The 16,202-nt window shown below is 38.4% G+C and overlaps 1 protein-coding gene across 1 annotated transcript in view; it reads left to right on the top strand.

Annotated features, from left to right (window-relative positions):
* DIPK1A (divergent protein kinase domain 1A) overlaps window positions 1–16,202 on the top strand; it is a 90,565-nt gene that overhangs the window by 35,950 nt on the left and 38,413 nt on the right. The window lies entirely within an intron of this gene.

Raw genomic sequence — 16,202 nt, 5'->3', positions numbered from 1 at the left:
GAATATGAATGTGGAACCCACAAACTAGGGTGGAGGGGTGTCACAAAACATATCTGACAAAAAAACATGTATCAAGAATATAAAATAGATTACTCTTACAACTCAATACATGACACTTGCTTCCAAAAATTTAAAATATTTAAAATACTTACAAAAGAAGACATCTGAATGGCTAATAAACATAAAAATACAAAACACCATTAATTATCAAGTAAATGCTAAATAAAATCATAGTGAGATACTTCCTGCTCTTTAGAATGCCTGAAATTGATGAGACTGAAAATACCAAATGCTGGCAAGAATGTGAAGCAACTAGAATTCTCATACACTGGTTGAAAATTTTTTTGGCAGTTTCTTAGAAAGTTAAACATTTACCTATCCTTTGAGTCAGTAATTCTACATATTTATACAGGAGAGATGAAAACATTTCATTAAAAGACTTATGCAAGGGTGTTCATAGCAGCTTTAGTCACAATTTACAAGACTAATAACCCACATGTTCATCAAGAGGAAAATAGATAAACAATTGTGGTTATGTGCACACAATGGAATACTGCTCGCTAATAAAAAGGAGTGAACTATTAATATGTGCAACAACATAGATGAATCTCATAGACGTAATGCTCTGTGAAAGAAAACAGACATTAAAAAGCATATGCTGAATAATTTCATATATATGAAATTGTAGAAGAGGTAAAACATCTCTGGTGGAAAAAACAAAATTGGAACTGAGGTTGCCCAGTACTGGAGGTGGGGGATTGTGGGTTGACTGGGAAGAAATATGAGAGAACTTTCTGGGAAAATGGAAGTGTTCTGTATCTTAATGGGATGTGCGGCCGTTTGTTAAAATTTTGTAGTTAAGATATGTGCATTTCAGTTTATGTATATGTTACCTAAAATCTTCCATTAAAAAAATAACAAGTAGGGGTAGGGAGACGGTGAAGGCATAGGTGATGATACAAGAATGGCAGAATCTTAAATTGTTGAACGTGTGTGGTGGGTACATAGGGGTTCATTATACCATTCTGTTTAGTTTTTATAGATCTGAAGTTTTCCATACTAAAAATATTTTTTAAACCAAAGCCTACCATAGTACATACAGAACTTTCCAGTTATTTGAGCCCGTGATTCCATTTCTTTTGAAACCAATTAGAGATGGATTTTCTGTTATTCATAATCAAAAGCATGTCAAATAATACACTTGAGATTTTGATGATTTTTTTAAAAAACATTCCATCATTTTTGCGTATCAGTAAGCCTGGTAGTTGGATCTTATCTCAGTTTAGCAGACCTGCACCAGATGGAAGCCTGTTAGACACCGGGAATTAGATTAGAGGTTGTGCTCATCAACTAGACAGCTGTGGATTAGAGCCCGGGAAATCCACTAGTGCACACATTGACAGAATGGGGCCAGTGGCAGTCCACATACCCTGTGTGTTGTCAAATAACAGCTCTAGATGTTTTTTTCATCCTCAAATGAGAGGTCACATAACAATCTGGGACTTTAAAAACTTTTAGAACAAGGGAAAGGGAACATCGTTATGAAGATTTAAAGGAAAAGCAACTCTGAAAATGATTTATTATAAGAACTATGAAAAAAAATTAAAACTTTCCTGATGTCTTTTGTTGATGCAAGAAGACATTGCCTCTACGTAACTAAAGCATAAAAGCTTAAGGAATAAATAGACTGAGATGAAAAGAGGACAATAAGGATGGATAGATGTACATAAACTGAACATGCGTAGCAGAATTTAAATACAAATTCAAGACAGTGAAAAGTACGAGTGACAATGAGGTTTACTGAAGCAGTAATATGGAAATTTAAGAAATTTTCTTGGAACTAAGAGGGAAAAAAATAAAAGAGATGAAAACTGGGAAAGATGGTAGCTATGGATAGCATCAAATGTCAGAAAGTGAGCCAAAATTTTCAGAGGAAACGCTTGTAACTAGAGGGTGTTATACCTAGCTGCATTTTGTTTATTTGTGCAGGTAACAGACACTCATGTATGCCAGGGTTCAAAACTATGCCTACAATTCACATAACCTTGTTGAAAAAAAACGCAAAACATTTGGTTGACTGAAAAATCAAAATGAAGAACTTCAAACCCAATACAGGTATCGCTTGCTTTTTGAAAGTTCGATTTCTGCCACTTTGTTTTCACAAAAGACCTACATTACTACCGGTTTTCGCTAACCAAGAGAAATCCAAAGAGGATTATTACTGTTATGAAAAAAGGCAAAAAGCGGAAAGTAGGGTTCAGCCTTTGTTTTGCAGTAAGCCGTTATAGAGGCAGAACACCCCCCCAGCATTGAGAGTGGACCCACCAAGCTCCTTCCCTGAGAACTACACTCAGCATCTCAGCATCAAGCTACCACAGCTTTGAACTGCATTTGTGAGCATCTGTGCTTTATCTTTATTTGTTTTGTCCATCTGTTAGCAAGATGTATTCCAAGGTAATTAATTGTTTCTTCGCTTTATGCCATTTGGCTTACGAAAGGTTCCATAGGAATGCTCCACTTTTGGATAGCTGGAGAAACCTGGATATGTTCTGAAAGGTCTGGAAAACTTCCCGAAGGACTACCAGTAAGCACAGGCCATCACGAGTTCTGAGTAGAATCCACATCCTAGCAAACCACACTGAAGCACTGAGCACACTGACGAATCTGCCGGAATGTGTATCGGTGGCATCTGGATTAAACTTAAAAGCAAATAATTTCCTTATGAGTTATTATTCCCCCAGGACAAAATTGTGTAATTGGGCACAAACAATTCATTTGAAAAATCCTCTCCCTCAGGCACTATTTACAACAAGATTTAGAAGTTCAAATAGATAGGATTACAGTACAATAATGTTAAAAAAAATAAAATAACTTCTCAGAAAAAAGACTGAAAGGAAATGCTAATTAAACAAATTAAGTGATTACTACGAGACTGATTAATCTCCTACTTTCTTATATTTTTTCAGCTTTTGAAATGAACATTATTATTTTCAATGAAAAAAATTAAAGAAAAATTGATGAACATACCATCATTCAGTAAAAAAAATATGAAATAGTGGAGGAGAGAGCCAAAAATAATTTAGATTCATTAAACAGTGAAATGAGAGAATACAAATGTTTTTCAAAGTATAATATTAACTAAAACGATGTAAAAGGGAACATTTAAAGCATTAACCTTTTTCAGTTTCAAAACTCATAAATTTTAGAAGCACACTGTAAGACAAATGTGAGGTCTTAATACCCTTATGCAGTGTACTCCAATGGGAGGTAAGCAATAAGAACATGTTCTGATGACCTTCCAGTGGAATGGATTTCAAGGTCATTGGAGAGCGAAGGGGCTGCGGTCCCTATTGTACCTATTGTAGATGGCTTGATTGTGCTTCTTAGTGACAACCCTGGTTCCATACTTGAAAGTAGAGGCAAGATCAAACTTTTAGCCACACCCACACCTAACAGACGCCATCGCTAGCAATTAATAGCCCACTTTAGCACCCCTTCTCAGATATCTGAAGAGAAAATCAGAAATCTACTACCGGGCTGGCTCTGGACAGTTCCACATGCTCATTCCCTGCCTGCCACCGCTGGGCAACACGGGGTGATTACGTTCCAGTGCTTTCACTGGGAGCCTCCTGTCTGTTCCAGGTGAGGACCATGAACAACTCACCTCTTGCTTGAGGATTCCTTGGAGAGTTCTCTGTGTATGCTACTCCCGACTCAGGAAATATTTCCACACCTCCCCTGACCTACTTGACTGTCAGAATCTTGTAGGCCCTTCACTGGGATCCACTTCTTGGCTCCCACCCAGCCCTGAAAAATGGATCTTTCTCCAGACTCTGTTTTCACTCTTGAGACATCCTGCCCAAGACTTTGCCCCACAGCCACTCTCTCACCTGTGAGTCTGGTTCCTGGGTTCCCACTCTCCTACTGTCATAGTGGGCTCTTAGAATGTAGCAAATTGTCTTTTTTTTTTTTTTTTAACTCTATCGCCAAACTCTCCTCTCTAATTAGTAAGCCTGTCTGTGCCATATTATTTTACTTCAAGTTTTTTTACACACACTTTTTCTGTAAATATCCTCAGGACTTGGTTTGATATCCTTATATTTGCATCCTACTTCCATTCCTTCCTTTTCTGGGAAGTCTTTCACAATTTTTCCATCTTAAGTATGTTTTCATAACACTTAAAAACTAAAACACTGTTGCTTTCTCAGCACAATTATAAACTCCTTGTGGGCTGGAATAGTATCTCATGCTTTTCTTACATAACAACATAAGACAAAGTAACCTGGGATTTAAAAAAATAGTAGTTAAAGTGTCCATAATCGCAGCAAGTAAACATTTCTCTGGCTCTGCATTAGCCTCCCAATTGTGGAAACTCTGGCTTCCCCCAGACTTTCTTGACTAGTTCAAAGAGTCTCCAGGGATAGCTCAGAACTGCCATGGAATACAGTTCTCTGGGCTACTTTGTGAGTAGCTATTTCTCTAAGCCTGTGTTCCATCAATGTTTTTGTCTTGGCCACCACACCCCACACCCTTTTTCTTCTGCTTACACTCTGGTTACTGTGGTAAAATCTTCTTCCACCCCTATGCTCTGATGTTCTGTGTCCTCTGAGACCCAGTTCTTCTATTTGGTTCTTCATCTAGTCCAGTTCAAGACACAGTATTGTCTGCCTCTCCAACACCCACCCATTGTTCGTACCCCAGCTTATGTGCTAGCATTCACTTTCCCTTAGAATCTTTCTAGGAGGATATGTGAGCCACAGGGCAGATGTCCCTTTCATGGACCGACCAACCAACCAAACATTAAGACGTCTTGCATCTAAGATGGAGCCCAGGGACTGTGTCCTCCAGGAAGTCTTTTCCTGAATTCCCTCCTGTCACCCCAACCCATCACTTCAAGCTAGATAATATATATCTCTTCTTTGTCCTACGGTATTCTGAACATGTCCTGAATGTAGTTTTAATCATGTTATATGATATTTTATCTTTTTATGAACCTGGTTCTCCTTCAAAACTACGAGCCCTTTCGGGGAGAGAATCATGTCTTATCTTTGAATTCCAAGTGTCTGGCTTAGCTCTGGCACTAAGATTCCATAGAGTCTCAAGCTGGGCCCCCAGTGTGCTTGTGTGTACCACAATTGATTTGGCTCCAATAATACATTGTTTTGATTAATGGTAATTCTCCCTTTAAGAGTTTCATGCAGAGGTAGTTTACTTCTTTTTCCTTTAAGATTTATGTCAAATCAGTTTATCAAACATTTGACGAGCACTATGTGTCCAAAGTACTTCCCTACCCCGTGGAGATATGGAGATGAATAAGACATGGTTCCTGCACAAAGGACGTCACAGAATCTCCCTCCCTCCATTTCTCCATTCTTTCCTGTCTGGATGATTTTTACTGAGCCAGGAATAAATACATGTAAAGAGGTTAATTACAGTACAGTGCACGCAATGCAGCAATAGAAGTTTGTTCCAGCTATCTCTAATAGCACAGAAGAAAGCATCATAGAATTCCTAGGGTGGACAAGGGGGGTCTGGGAGTGGTGACTTATGAATGAGTTATAAAGGATGAAAAGATACACCAGATTCTCAGGTGGGTGAAAGGTTCTCCTGAGAGAAGAAAGAGCATGTGCTAAGGCGTAGAGATGTGCCATGTGTTCCAGAAACAATAGTACGTGGGTATCTCTCCAGCATAAAGTTGTGTAGCGTGGGGTGGGGTGGGGTGGGAGATGAAGCTAGGGTGATAGGCAATATTTTAATTGCTAGATCTTTCATGTTTGGGCAACTTTTTAGTAAGAGAATGGTAGTATCCAGTATTGCTGGTGGTATTAATAATCCAAGTGTGAAGCCGCGTATTGCAATTTTCCATCCTCTTCCATCATAGAATTAAGCACAGTTCTGTGGTCACCTAGTTACATTTTAGTGTTCCTTGTATGGGTGGATAAGAATGAAAAGAAGATGCTCCCTGAAGTTCATGGTTTTATTGAGGATACAGTATATACTCACATAAACAGTTTCTACAGACTCGTGCAAACTAAAATTGTAAAGATGGTGTATAAAACACAATCGTGACATGGGTTATAAGAATGATTAGGAAAAAATATGAGGTTATAAAGAGACAACCTGATTTTTGGCTTAAGTAAAACAATTTCCATGCTCAGATCTAGCTGAGCATGGAAATTGTAAAATTGAGGAATATATTTGTAAATTAGAAACTTTAAATGATCTGTAGTTTATAGTCAAGAAGTGACCTGGCTAGACCAACAATTAATCATCTTTGAACTTGACAGTATAAGCAGGAGCCAATTTTATTTTTCCTTTGTAATTTATTTTCTTATTCTCTACTAAGGACATAAGCCTCTGTTAAAGTCCTTAGTTAATACATATTTTCCACTCATTTTATTTTTATGTACTTTTAGGTATTCAGTTTGCCTTAGAGGTAGTTTGTTGTTTATATAAAATGAGTCCCTGTGTTTCTACCAAGCCTCTCACTCCAGACTACACTGGGGTTATCTTAGCCTCTCCTTCATCTCTTTTACTCTCAAAGATAAACACAGCCTCTGCCTTTTTCCTTGTGGAATGTATTAACCGCACATCTTCTCCCTGTCCCACTAGTCCTCACATCCCCATAGCCCTCTATTTAGATAGTCTCTCCTCTCATGGAGCTAGTGTGGACTTCTGTCAGGCCATAGAGTTTCTATGCGGACCATCCTAGAGCCTTTGATCGTTAAATCACATTTCACACTTAGGTAAACTCAGATTTAGGAGCTGATGTGTTTTAACCAATCCTCCAAAAGAAGAATGGGGGAAACTTTTACTTTCTATTTGTATACGTTATAAATTATTTAAATTTGACAATGAGCATTTGGTATTTTTATAATTAAAAAGTAAAGATGATTCAGTTGTGAAAAATGAAGTTCAATAATAGAGCTTTCAGTACCATTTCAGCTCTGTGGCATTGATCTGTCTATCTACAACACACCACCTACACATCACAGTGCCAAGTTGCATTGAAAAGCTCATGTTAGTTTCGAAAGCAAGAGCCATAACAATGTTCATACTGCATAACCCAGAAACTATACTTCTGAGAAATAACCTAAGGAAATAATTCAAAAACAAGGAAAACATTAGAATCTATATACAGCGTGTCTACACACAGAAAAATTGGGGAAAAAGGACTTTAAAGTCCACATAAGGGGAAAAATTAGGGAAATGATACATCAAATGGATGGAATATTATTATAACACTGAAAATGATTGTTATAAAAAACTGTGTTAACAACATAGCGCGTTTACACTATAATAAGAAAAATAATACAAAATTATATATACACTGACTACAGCTGTGTAGAAAACGAATTACATGAGGACAACTAGAAGGAAAAAGGGATAATAAATATAGTTGTTCTAGTGTAGTGGAATTATGGGTGAATGTTTAAACTTATTGAATGTCTTTTCAGTAGCTAAAATTGGAAAAATTTAAAGAGTTTCAGATTGTCGGTTAATTCAGATTATTGTCATTCTGAGACTTTTGCAGCAAAAAGAAGGAAGGACTCTGGAATCTGAGGCCTTTTCCTCTTTCTTTCATTGGCCAAAAGAATTACCCCCTAGGAAAGCAGGAAATTTATACTTTTTTAGAAACTTTAAAAAAGGAACATTCTCAGGGCATATGATACTAGAATGGCCTCTTGGAGGGAGATTGTAGACTCTATTCTTAGAAATCTTTAATCAAAATCAGAAAGTTGTTGGGGTTTATTTATTCATATTACTAAAGATAGATCAAGTCTGATAATTTTTAATAACCACTTTATTGTGATAAAATTCACATACTATAAAGCTCACCCTTTTTAAGCACACAGTCAGTAGTTTCTATTATATTTACAGATTTGTACAACCATAACTATTATCTATTTTTAGAACATTGAACAAATGTGCCCATTAACAGCCACCTACATTCCTCCCCCCTGCCAGCCCCTGGCAACCACTAATCTACTTTCTATCTCTATGGATTTACCCGTTCTAGCCATTTCATATAAATGGAATCATATAGTATGCAGCCTTTTGTGTCTGTCTGCTTTACTTAGTATAATGATTCCAAAGTCCATCTAAGTTGTAGCACATATCAGTACTTCATTCCTTTTTATGGTCAAATAATATTCCATTGTATAGTATGCCACGTTTTGTTTATCCATTAGTTGATGGATGTTTGGGTTATTTCCCAACTCCCCCTTTATTTTGGTTGTTGTGAGTAATGCTGCTATTATGAACATTTGTAAAAAATTTTTCTGTGGACATGTTTTCAGGATTTGGCGGTTATATATGTAGGGGTGGAATTGCTGGGTCATGTAAGTCTTTGTTTAACATTTTGAGGCGCCGTCAAACTGTTTTCTAAAATGGCTGTACCTTTTTACACTCGTATTACCAGCAGTGTCTGCGAGTTCCCTGATGATCTTTTGACATCCCTTTCAGTTCTTAATACTATGCTTGGCATGTAGTGAACATTGAATAGATGCCAGTTATTCTTACTTATACTGTCCTCACAGTTATTAGAGAAAACTGGTAATTGCCTTGAGAGCCATTGTCTGTAAATAAAATGAAGTGACTGTAGTGTTTCCTGCACTCGGCTGTGTTTTGGCTTTTTATACTCTCATTAGTTGGTAATGATATGTATTTTTCCTTAATGATATTTTAGAGAGTGAGATTGTAAATGTGAGTGTGAATTTCTTCCTTCCTTCAGTAAGTCTCTTTGAAGTGGCTCTGACGTCGGTAACTATTAAGTAAATACAGGTACTCATATATTTAGGGCATTCCATTGCATCCTCCTGTGTTCCCAATCCTGCTATCCTGCATATAGGTGTTTGATATAGACCTGGGTGTGCTGCTGTGGCATAAGAGCAGGCTGTTAGAGCGAAGGAGGATGAAGAAGAAAAATAGAGACCTGGGCCTTGAACACCAGGATCACCAAGGCTGAATGTCTGTGTGGTGTGTGCTCACTTTCTGGGTGTGATCTCTCTTTCTTGCTCTTACCTCCTTTGCCGTATTCCTCCTGCCTCTCTCCCTTAGCTGCCTCCTTCATGCTTCCTGTTCCTTTTTCAAGGGAAAGTTTGTGTAAAAGAGCTTCGTATATGATTGATAATTATAATGTTGACTATTCGAAGACCTAGTTCAAGCCATTGTTCAACACCTTTCTTGCTTTTTTTCCCTTCGTCGCCACATTTAAAACATATTTTTTTCCCTTTCAGGCCCATTAATCCAATTCATTCAACAGATATTTATTGATCACCTAGTATATGTCAGGCACTGTTTGCTACCTGCTGCTGTTCTTCTCAATTGCCTTTTGTTCCCACTTTTTTGTTGTTGATCCCTTTCAATTCCTTTCTTTCCCAAATTTGAGGTCAGAGAGACAAATGACAGAGATTGTAAGATTGCGTGTTTATGTATGTTATGTTCTTTGCATATTCCAATAATCATTCACTGATTTTGATTTCAAAAAAATCATGTGTTTTACATGAGAAGACATCCCTTTTGTGTGTGTACTGGATTTAAGGACTTCTTGCCAATTATCTTACCTTTTCCCAGAATTACAATATTGATTTATCCTTTATTTTCTAAGTCTGGCAAATGGGAGGGAGGTCCTGGCAGGAAAGAGAAAGATATATATTAGAGGAGATTGGCAGAGTGGAGTGAAATGAAAGTCTCTAACAGAGCAGGGCTGTGAGTCAGAGAAGGTGAGGCCTCTGGGCTTCTTAAATCCAGTTTTGTTTCATTATGTTGCCCTTACGTGTCAATTCGGTAAAGTAGTTTAGTTACAGCTCATGGAACCAGAAGAAAATTTAGATATTATTTAATTCATTTACAAAAAAATATGTTACGGGACATGCAAAGTAACCTGTTTTCACCCTAATTGATACAAAGGGGCTGATAATAGGGAGAATAAATTGGATATTTTTTCTACCCTTTATGTACTAACTCAGAAGCCATGGTTGTAGTCTCAAAGCAGAAATGTTCTCCAACTAGGGAGACAAATGAATAGACCCGGACCTTCCCTATCCCCACCCCTTTATTTTTCACATCATGGCACAAAAGAGAATGATCATTTGTAAAGCACTAGGGTAAACGGGGCGCTGGAGGTGATTGACCTGAGGTTGAGGTGATCAGTATCTCGACCCACCTGTAACCCTATCTCGCACACCATTGAGGGGCTCAGGAATAAATTGTGTAAAACACAGTATTATGGTGAGTCAGCACTGAATTTTACCCCTTACTAAGAAAAGTCAAAATTAAAAGACTGGCTGTTTCGTCTACATTGAAAATCTGTTGTTTAGTGTAGCCAACTTCATTATTTTAGCGAGATCTTCTGGCTAACTCATCGCTCCTACATCAGTACTTGTAGCTTCACCTGCTTTGCACTTTTATGTTACAGAGAGGGCTTCTTTCCTTAAACCTCGTGAAACAACCTAGCGTCAAACTTATCTTCTGCAGCTTCCTCACCTCTTTCAGAGAGCAAGGGCCTTGCTCTGGATTAGACTTTGGTTTAGGGAATGTTGTGGCTGGTTTGATCTTCTATCAGGACCACTAAAACTTTCTCCACGTCAGCAATAAGGCTGTTTCGCTGTCTTATCTATTCGCATGATCACTGGAGTAGCACTTTTTAATTTCCTTCAAGAACTCTTCTTTTGCATTCACAACTGGCACAAGAGGTCTAGCTTTCAGCCTATCTCAGCTTTCAACACACCTTCCTCACTAAGCTTAATCATTTCTAGCTTTTGATTTAAAGTGACAGCCCTGTGATTCTTCCTTTCACTTGAATACTTAGAGGCCATTGTATTGTTATTAACTGGCCTAATTTCGAATTGTTGTGTCTCAGGAAATAGGGAGGCCCAAAGGGGTTGTGGTGGCCGATGGAGCAAACAGAACACACCCACCATTTACCGATTAAATTCACCTTCTTATATGGGTGCGGTTTGTGGCACCCCAAAGCAATTACAATAGTTACATCAAAGATCACTGGTCACAGGTCACCATAACAAATACAATAATAGTAAAGTTTGAAATAGTGCGAGAATTACCAAAATGTGACACAGAGACATGAGGTGAGCAAATGCTGTTGGAAAAATGATGCCACCAGACTTCTCCATGCAGGGTTGCCACAAATCTTCAATTTGAAAAAGAAAAAACAAAATATCTGCGAAGTACAATAAAATGAAGCACAGTAAAAGAAGTTATGCCTGTACGTGTGTGTACACGATATTGGGGCTGGTAATATAATGTATTAAGTATAGCTATATCAGAAAAAAATAGTGCATACTTTAGATTACTAAACCTGGTCTCTGACGTTTAGCTTTTCATGCCTACTTACTTGGGTTTTGGAGAAAATTTGAGTGAGGCTGTTGGACTCTAAGTTCTAGATGTTTGGACTCATCATCAAGCCTTGGAGAAGGGAGCATCGGGGGCTGGAAGGTTCAAGTAGATGAAACATGTTTATAGGTATCTAAATCTGTAGTATTTTGAAAATTTTATCTTTATTTTCTTTTTTTTTTTTTTTTTTAATTGGGAAAGGGGAACAGGACTTTATTGGGGAACAGTGTGTATTTCCAGGCCTTTTTTTTCCAAGTCAAGTTGTTGTCCTTTCAATCTTAGTTGTGGAGGGCACAGCTCAGCTCCAGGTCCAATTGCCATTGCTAGTTGCAGGGGGTGCAGCCCACCATCCCTTGCAGGACTCAAGGAATTGAACTGGCAACCTTGCGGTTGAGAGCCCACTGGCCCATGTGGGAATCGAACCGGCAGCCTTCGGAGTTAGGAGCACGGAGCTCTAACCGCCTGAGCCACCGGGCCGGCCCCCATCTTTATTTTCATAAGACACTTTTGTTCTCTGCCTATCTCCCTTTAAGTCTAAAGGAATTCTTTCGATCTATAATGAGAGGTATATTGTCTTCTTTGAAAAATTCCACACGTGTTTGATACATACCAATAAATATGTATGTCATATTTGTAAGCTATGTATCATAATATAAAAACTAACATCCATGAACCTATCACAGCAGGAGTGGGGTTTTTGTTTGTTTGTTTGTTTTTTACCCAGGGCATTTATTACACGATTAATTGTTGCAATCTTTAAGATGACCTGATGCTGCAACAGCTGCCCGCTCAGGTCTAGGTGTAACATGTTCCATCCATGCCTGAATCTGCAGTATGCAATGTTTAGTGCCTCGTTCGACCAGTCCCGGTGGTGTGTCATCGTTTAGCCTTGGCACTCCACTTATACTTTCTCTCCCACTTGGCGGGGTAGCCACATTGGAGCCAGGTTTACTTCTGAAGGTGGTAGTTTTAAGTTAAAGTTCATCCATGTTAGTAAGAGCTGGGGATGGGACAGGAACTGAAGTTCTCATCCTAAATCCAGTGCTCTTAGTAATAAGTATCTTTATATTGATACATATCACTACTCATTTTTAAAGTGTGCATTGTTGTGACTGAAACATTGAAATCAGTGACAACACTAAATATTGGGGATGAGAAAAACTGGATCCTCATACATTGCTGGTGGGAACATATTCGGTTGGTGCAAAAGTAATTGTGGTTTTTGCAATTATTTTTAACCTTTTAAACCACAATTACATTTGCATCAACCTAATAAAATGGTATAGCCACTCTGGAAAATAGTTTGGCAGTTCCTTTAAAATATAACTACCATACAACCCAACGATTACACTCTTGGGCACGTATTCCAGAGAAATGAAAGCTTACTTTCATAGAAAAAACCTGAATATGAGTGTTCGTGGCATCTTTATTTGTAATTACACCTGGAATCAGCCCAGATGTCCTTCAGCAGGCGAATGGTTAAACAAACTGTGGTGCAAACACACTGGAGAATATTACTCAGCAATGAAAAAGAAGGAATTAGTGATGTATACAACAACCTGGAAGAATCTCCAGGGAATTATGCTGAGTGAAAAAAGCCAATCCCCCAACTTTGCATACTGTGTGAACCCATTTACATAACATTCTTGAAACTGTAGAGATGGAGAACTGATTAATGACTGCCAGGGAATGAAGGGGGGGATGGCGGTAGATGTGGTGATAAAAGGGCAACATGAGACCCTCGTAATGATGGAACTTGTGTATTTGACTGCAGTAGTGGATGCACAAACCTACACATAATACAATTGTATAGAACTAAATACGTTCACACAAACACACACAAATGAGTACAAGTAAAACAGGAAATCGTAATAAAATCAGTAGATTATATCAATGTCAATAATCTGGTTTTGATATTATAATTTTACAAAATGTTACCGTTGGGAAAACTGGGTAAAGGGATCTTTGTATTTCTGAAACTACATATGATTCTATAATTATCTCAAAATAGACAAAAACCAAATAGAAATCCAATTTTCTAAATAACTAACTTATTGGTTCAGATTTTTAAGAGCGATAGCGTTCCTTTTCTTAACAATAGTTTTTAATTACCTATTAATAAATCATTTATTATTTAGTGAAATCTTGCAATGGAAGGGACTTTGAGCGATGTACTCTAGTCCTGGTACTATTGCCAGTAAAATAGTTATTCAATATAATAGACAGGGGTTTCCTGACAGGTTATTATTTATTTAGCTGTTTGTTGTCTATTACCCGGTCCCCCTCAATTGAATATGAATAATCTGGGGAACTTTTAAAATGCATATTACCAGGCTTAACCCCCTAAGGATTCTGATTCTGTAGGTCTGGGAATAGGGCTTTTGTACCCTGCATTTATAAAAAAATTCTATCAGTTGATTCTGATGCAAAAGCTCAATGGACCGCCCTTTGAGACATACTGAATTACAGTTTTTATGGTGAATAAATAAGAGCCCTTTAAATTCCTTTGTGGCATAAACGATTTGTGGTTAGGTGAGAATTTTAAGAGCAGAGTACTGATAAAATTTTTCAAACACCCACGTGTTGAAAAAAGAATGTTTGACCAAACTGAGTATGTACTTGCTCTGAATCAATAAGAACTTTGAACAAAAAGGAGCTTGACTTTGGTTCCTATTCATGGTGAAGGAATCTTGCCCCATGTCTTAACTACTTGGGCTGTCTGACCACTCCTGATTTATTTGGTACAAAGAAGGCAAAGACTCCAGGTTTAGTTACACAGACTGTAAGAAGGGGATGCTCTGCTCGGGTGAGGAATGCCGAAGCACTTTATCAGTTCTGAAGAGAATGTGCTCATTAATTCCTTATTTTTTGGAAATGAGGCGCCACCTAAAGTAACTGACCCATCCTTGGTTTTTACCCCTAAACCCTGGTACTCAAGTCATTTAAATTGATCATTGTTATTGAAAAACAGATGCAAGGAAATTATCCTGTGCTACCTTTTAGAGGTGCTGAGTTTGCGGCTTGTTGAAATCTGAGTGACCTCTCTCTGCTCTGCCACCTCAAGCAGATAATCTGAACATTTTCACTTGGGGATTCCTCAGGCTTATGTCGGATCCAGTCCAACTACTTCCCAAACTCCAGGTGTACGGTTTAAGCCAGCGAGTTGTTCTGTGGAAGCCCAGTCTCTCTAGGCTGGAGGCAGGGAAGGATCAACTCTACCCATTCCTCCCAAGGGTATTCATAGCAAAACTATTTATCTCCCCAAAGAAATCTCTGCTAATCCTCTCTCCTCTTTAGCCTGGGAGTGGAGTCAAAGAACCAGCCCTGGCCCTTTTGGCATGTTTTCTTGGCCACTACACTTTGGTATGCAGCTTTTATTGTATTTTTGTGCCACAAAGCACATAGCACTATGTGTTACACATAACTCAGTACTTTATGTCGTAAAAATACAAAAATATACATGGAAATGATAGGCACCGATTTCCATATAATGACTTCCTCTGAGGATGAAGGGAAAGAGGAGGAATGTAAGGGGAGAGGGTTTAGGTCTGGTGGTAATATTTTATTTCTTCTTAGAAAAGTGTTTTAAATTAATATGGCAAACTTTTGACATCTGTTTACATTTACTGTGGATGCAGAGCTACATTTTATATTACTATCTCTAATTATACAGACATTTTTTCTGTATGTTTGAAATGTTTTATCACTTAAAATTAAATGGAAAAATGAATCTAGATTACAACAATTGTTCTGCTTTAGGTTTCTCTCTCCCTTTATGCTCAAAGACAGAGAAAATAGAAGTCATCTGCTAGAAACTATCCCAGCTCCCCACCCATAAGTATACACATGTGCACCCATCCTTTCCTCTTCCTTCTGTGTACAGTGTGGTCGTTGTCTTTTCCTCTCTACTCTGGACCCCACCCTTCTAATCTTCTCAGGAACTTTATGCTGTTCATCTGTCAACACCTGACTCCCTTCAGTCACCTTTCTCCTGAGTTCCTTGTCCACATTTAAATATGTACTAGTTTCCCTTGGCTTGAAAAAACCTCTGCCTCAAGCCCAGTGAATGCTCTCTGTCTTTCCCCGTCTTCATAGTCAAGCTTCCTTTAAGAGATGTTGACGTGGTTGTCTTTATTTTCACACGTCCTACTCTTCAACCTTCTCCAATCTGGCTTCTTTCTCATGATGTTACTCTTTCAAGGTCAACAGGACTTCTGTGTCATCAAATCCAATGGATACCTTTTAGTTCCCAGCTTTGTCACCTCCCAGCAGCATTTGACACCATTGACTGCTCTCTGCTTCTTGAAATCCTCTCTCCATGATTTCCACGTTGCAACATTCTTCCAGTTTTCTCCCAGCCTGTCTCTTCCTCCATGCTTTCCTGTGTCAATTCTCCATTTTTCAACCAGCTATTAGGGGAAATTCCCAGGGTGCAGTCCTAAACCCTTTTCTCCCCCTGAATTTCTTCTGTAAGTTGTAGCAGCTACTCCCATGGTTTTACTACTTTCACTGTGTCCCCTCTGACCCTTTCTTGTGACTCTCAAACCTCTGCCTGTAGCTCTGACCCGTTTTCTCAGCCACAGACCCATATATTCAGCTGCCTCCTAAATACCACCCACGTGACTTACAGACACTTCAGGTCTCAACAGGGGCAAACTGAACTCATTCATTTATCCTTCCCCTAACATTTTTGTCCTCCAGTATTCCCTATTTTAGGAAATGGCACCACAATCCATTCAGTTACTGGGGTTGCTTGATTTCTTCCTCACCATCACATTCATGTCCATTTAACCATGAAATCCTCTTAATTCTACCTCCTAGCTATCTTCAAACCTTCCTCGTTTCCT

This window comes from Rhinolophus ferrumequinum, chromosome 9 (genome assembly GCF_004115265.2).
Source record: "Rhinolophus ferrumequinum isolate MPI-CBG mRhiFer1 chromosome 9, mRhiFer1_v1.p, whole genome shotgun sequence".
Classification (NCBI taxonomy): Eukaryota; Metazoa; Chordata; class Mammalia; order Chiroptera; family Rhinolophidae; genus Rhinolophus; species Rhinolophus ferrumequinum.
Note: the sequence above shows the minus strand (reverse complement) of the source record. Positions and strands in the feature narration are given on the sequence as shown.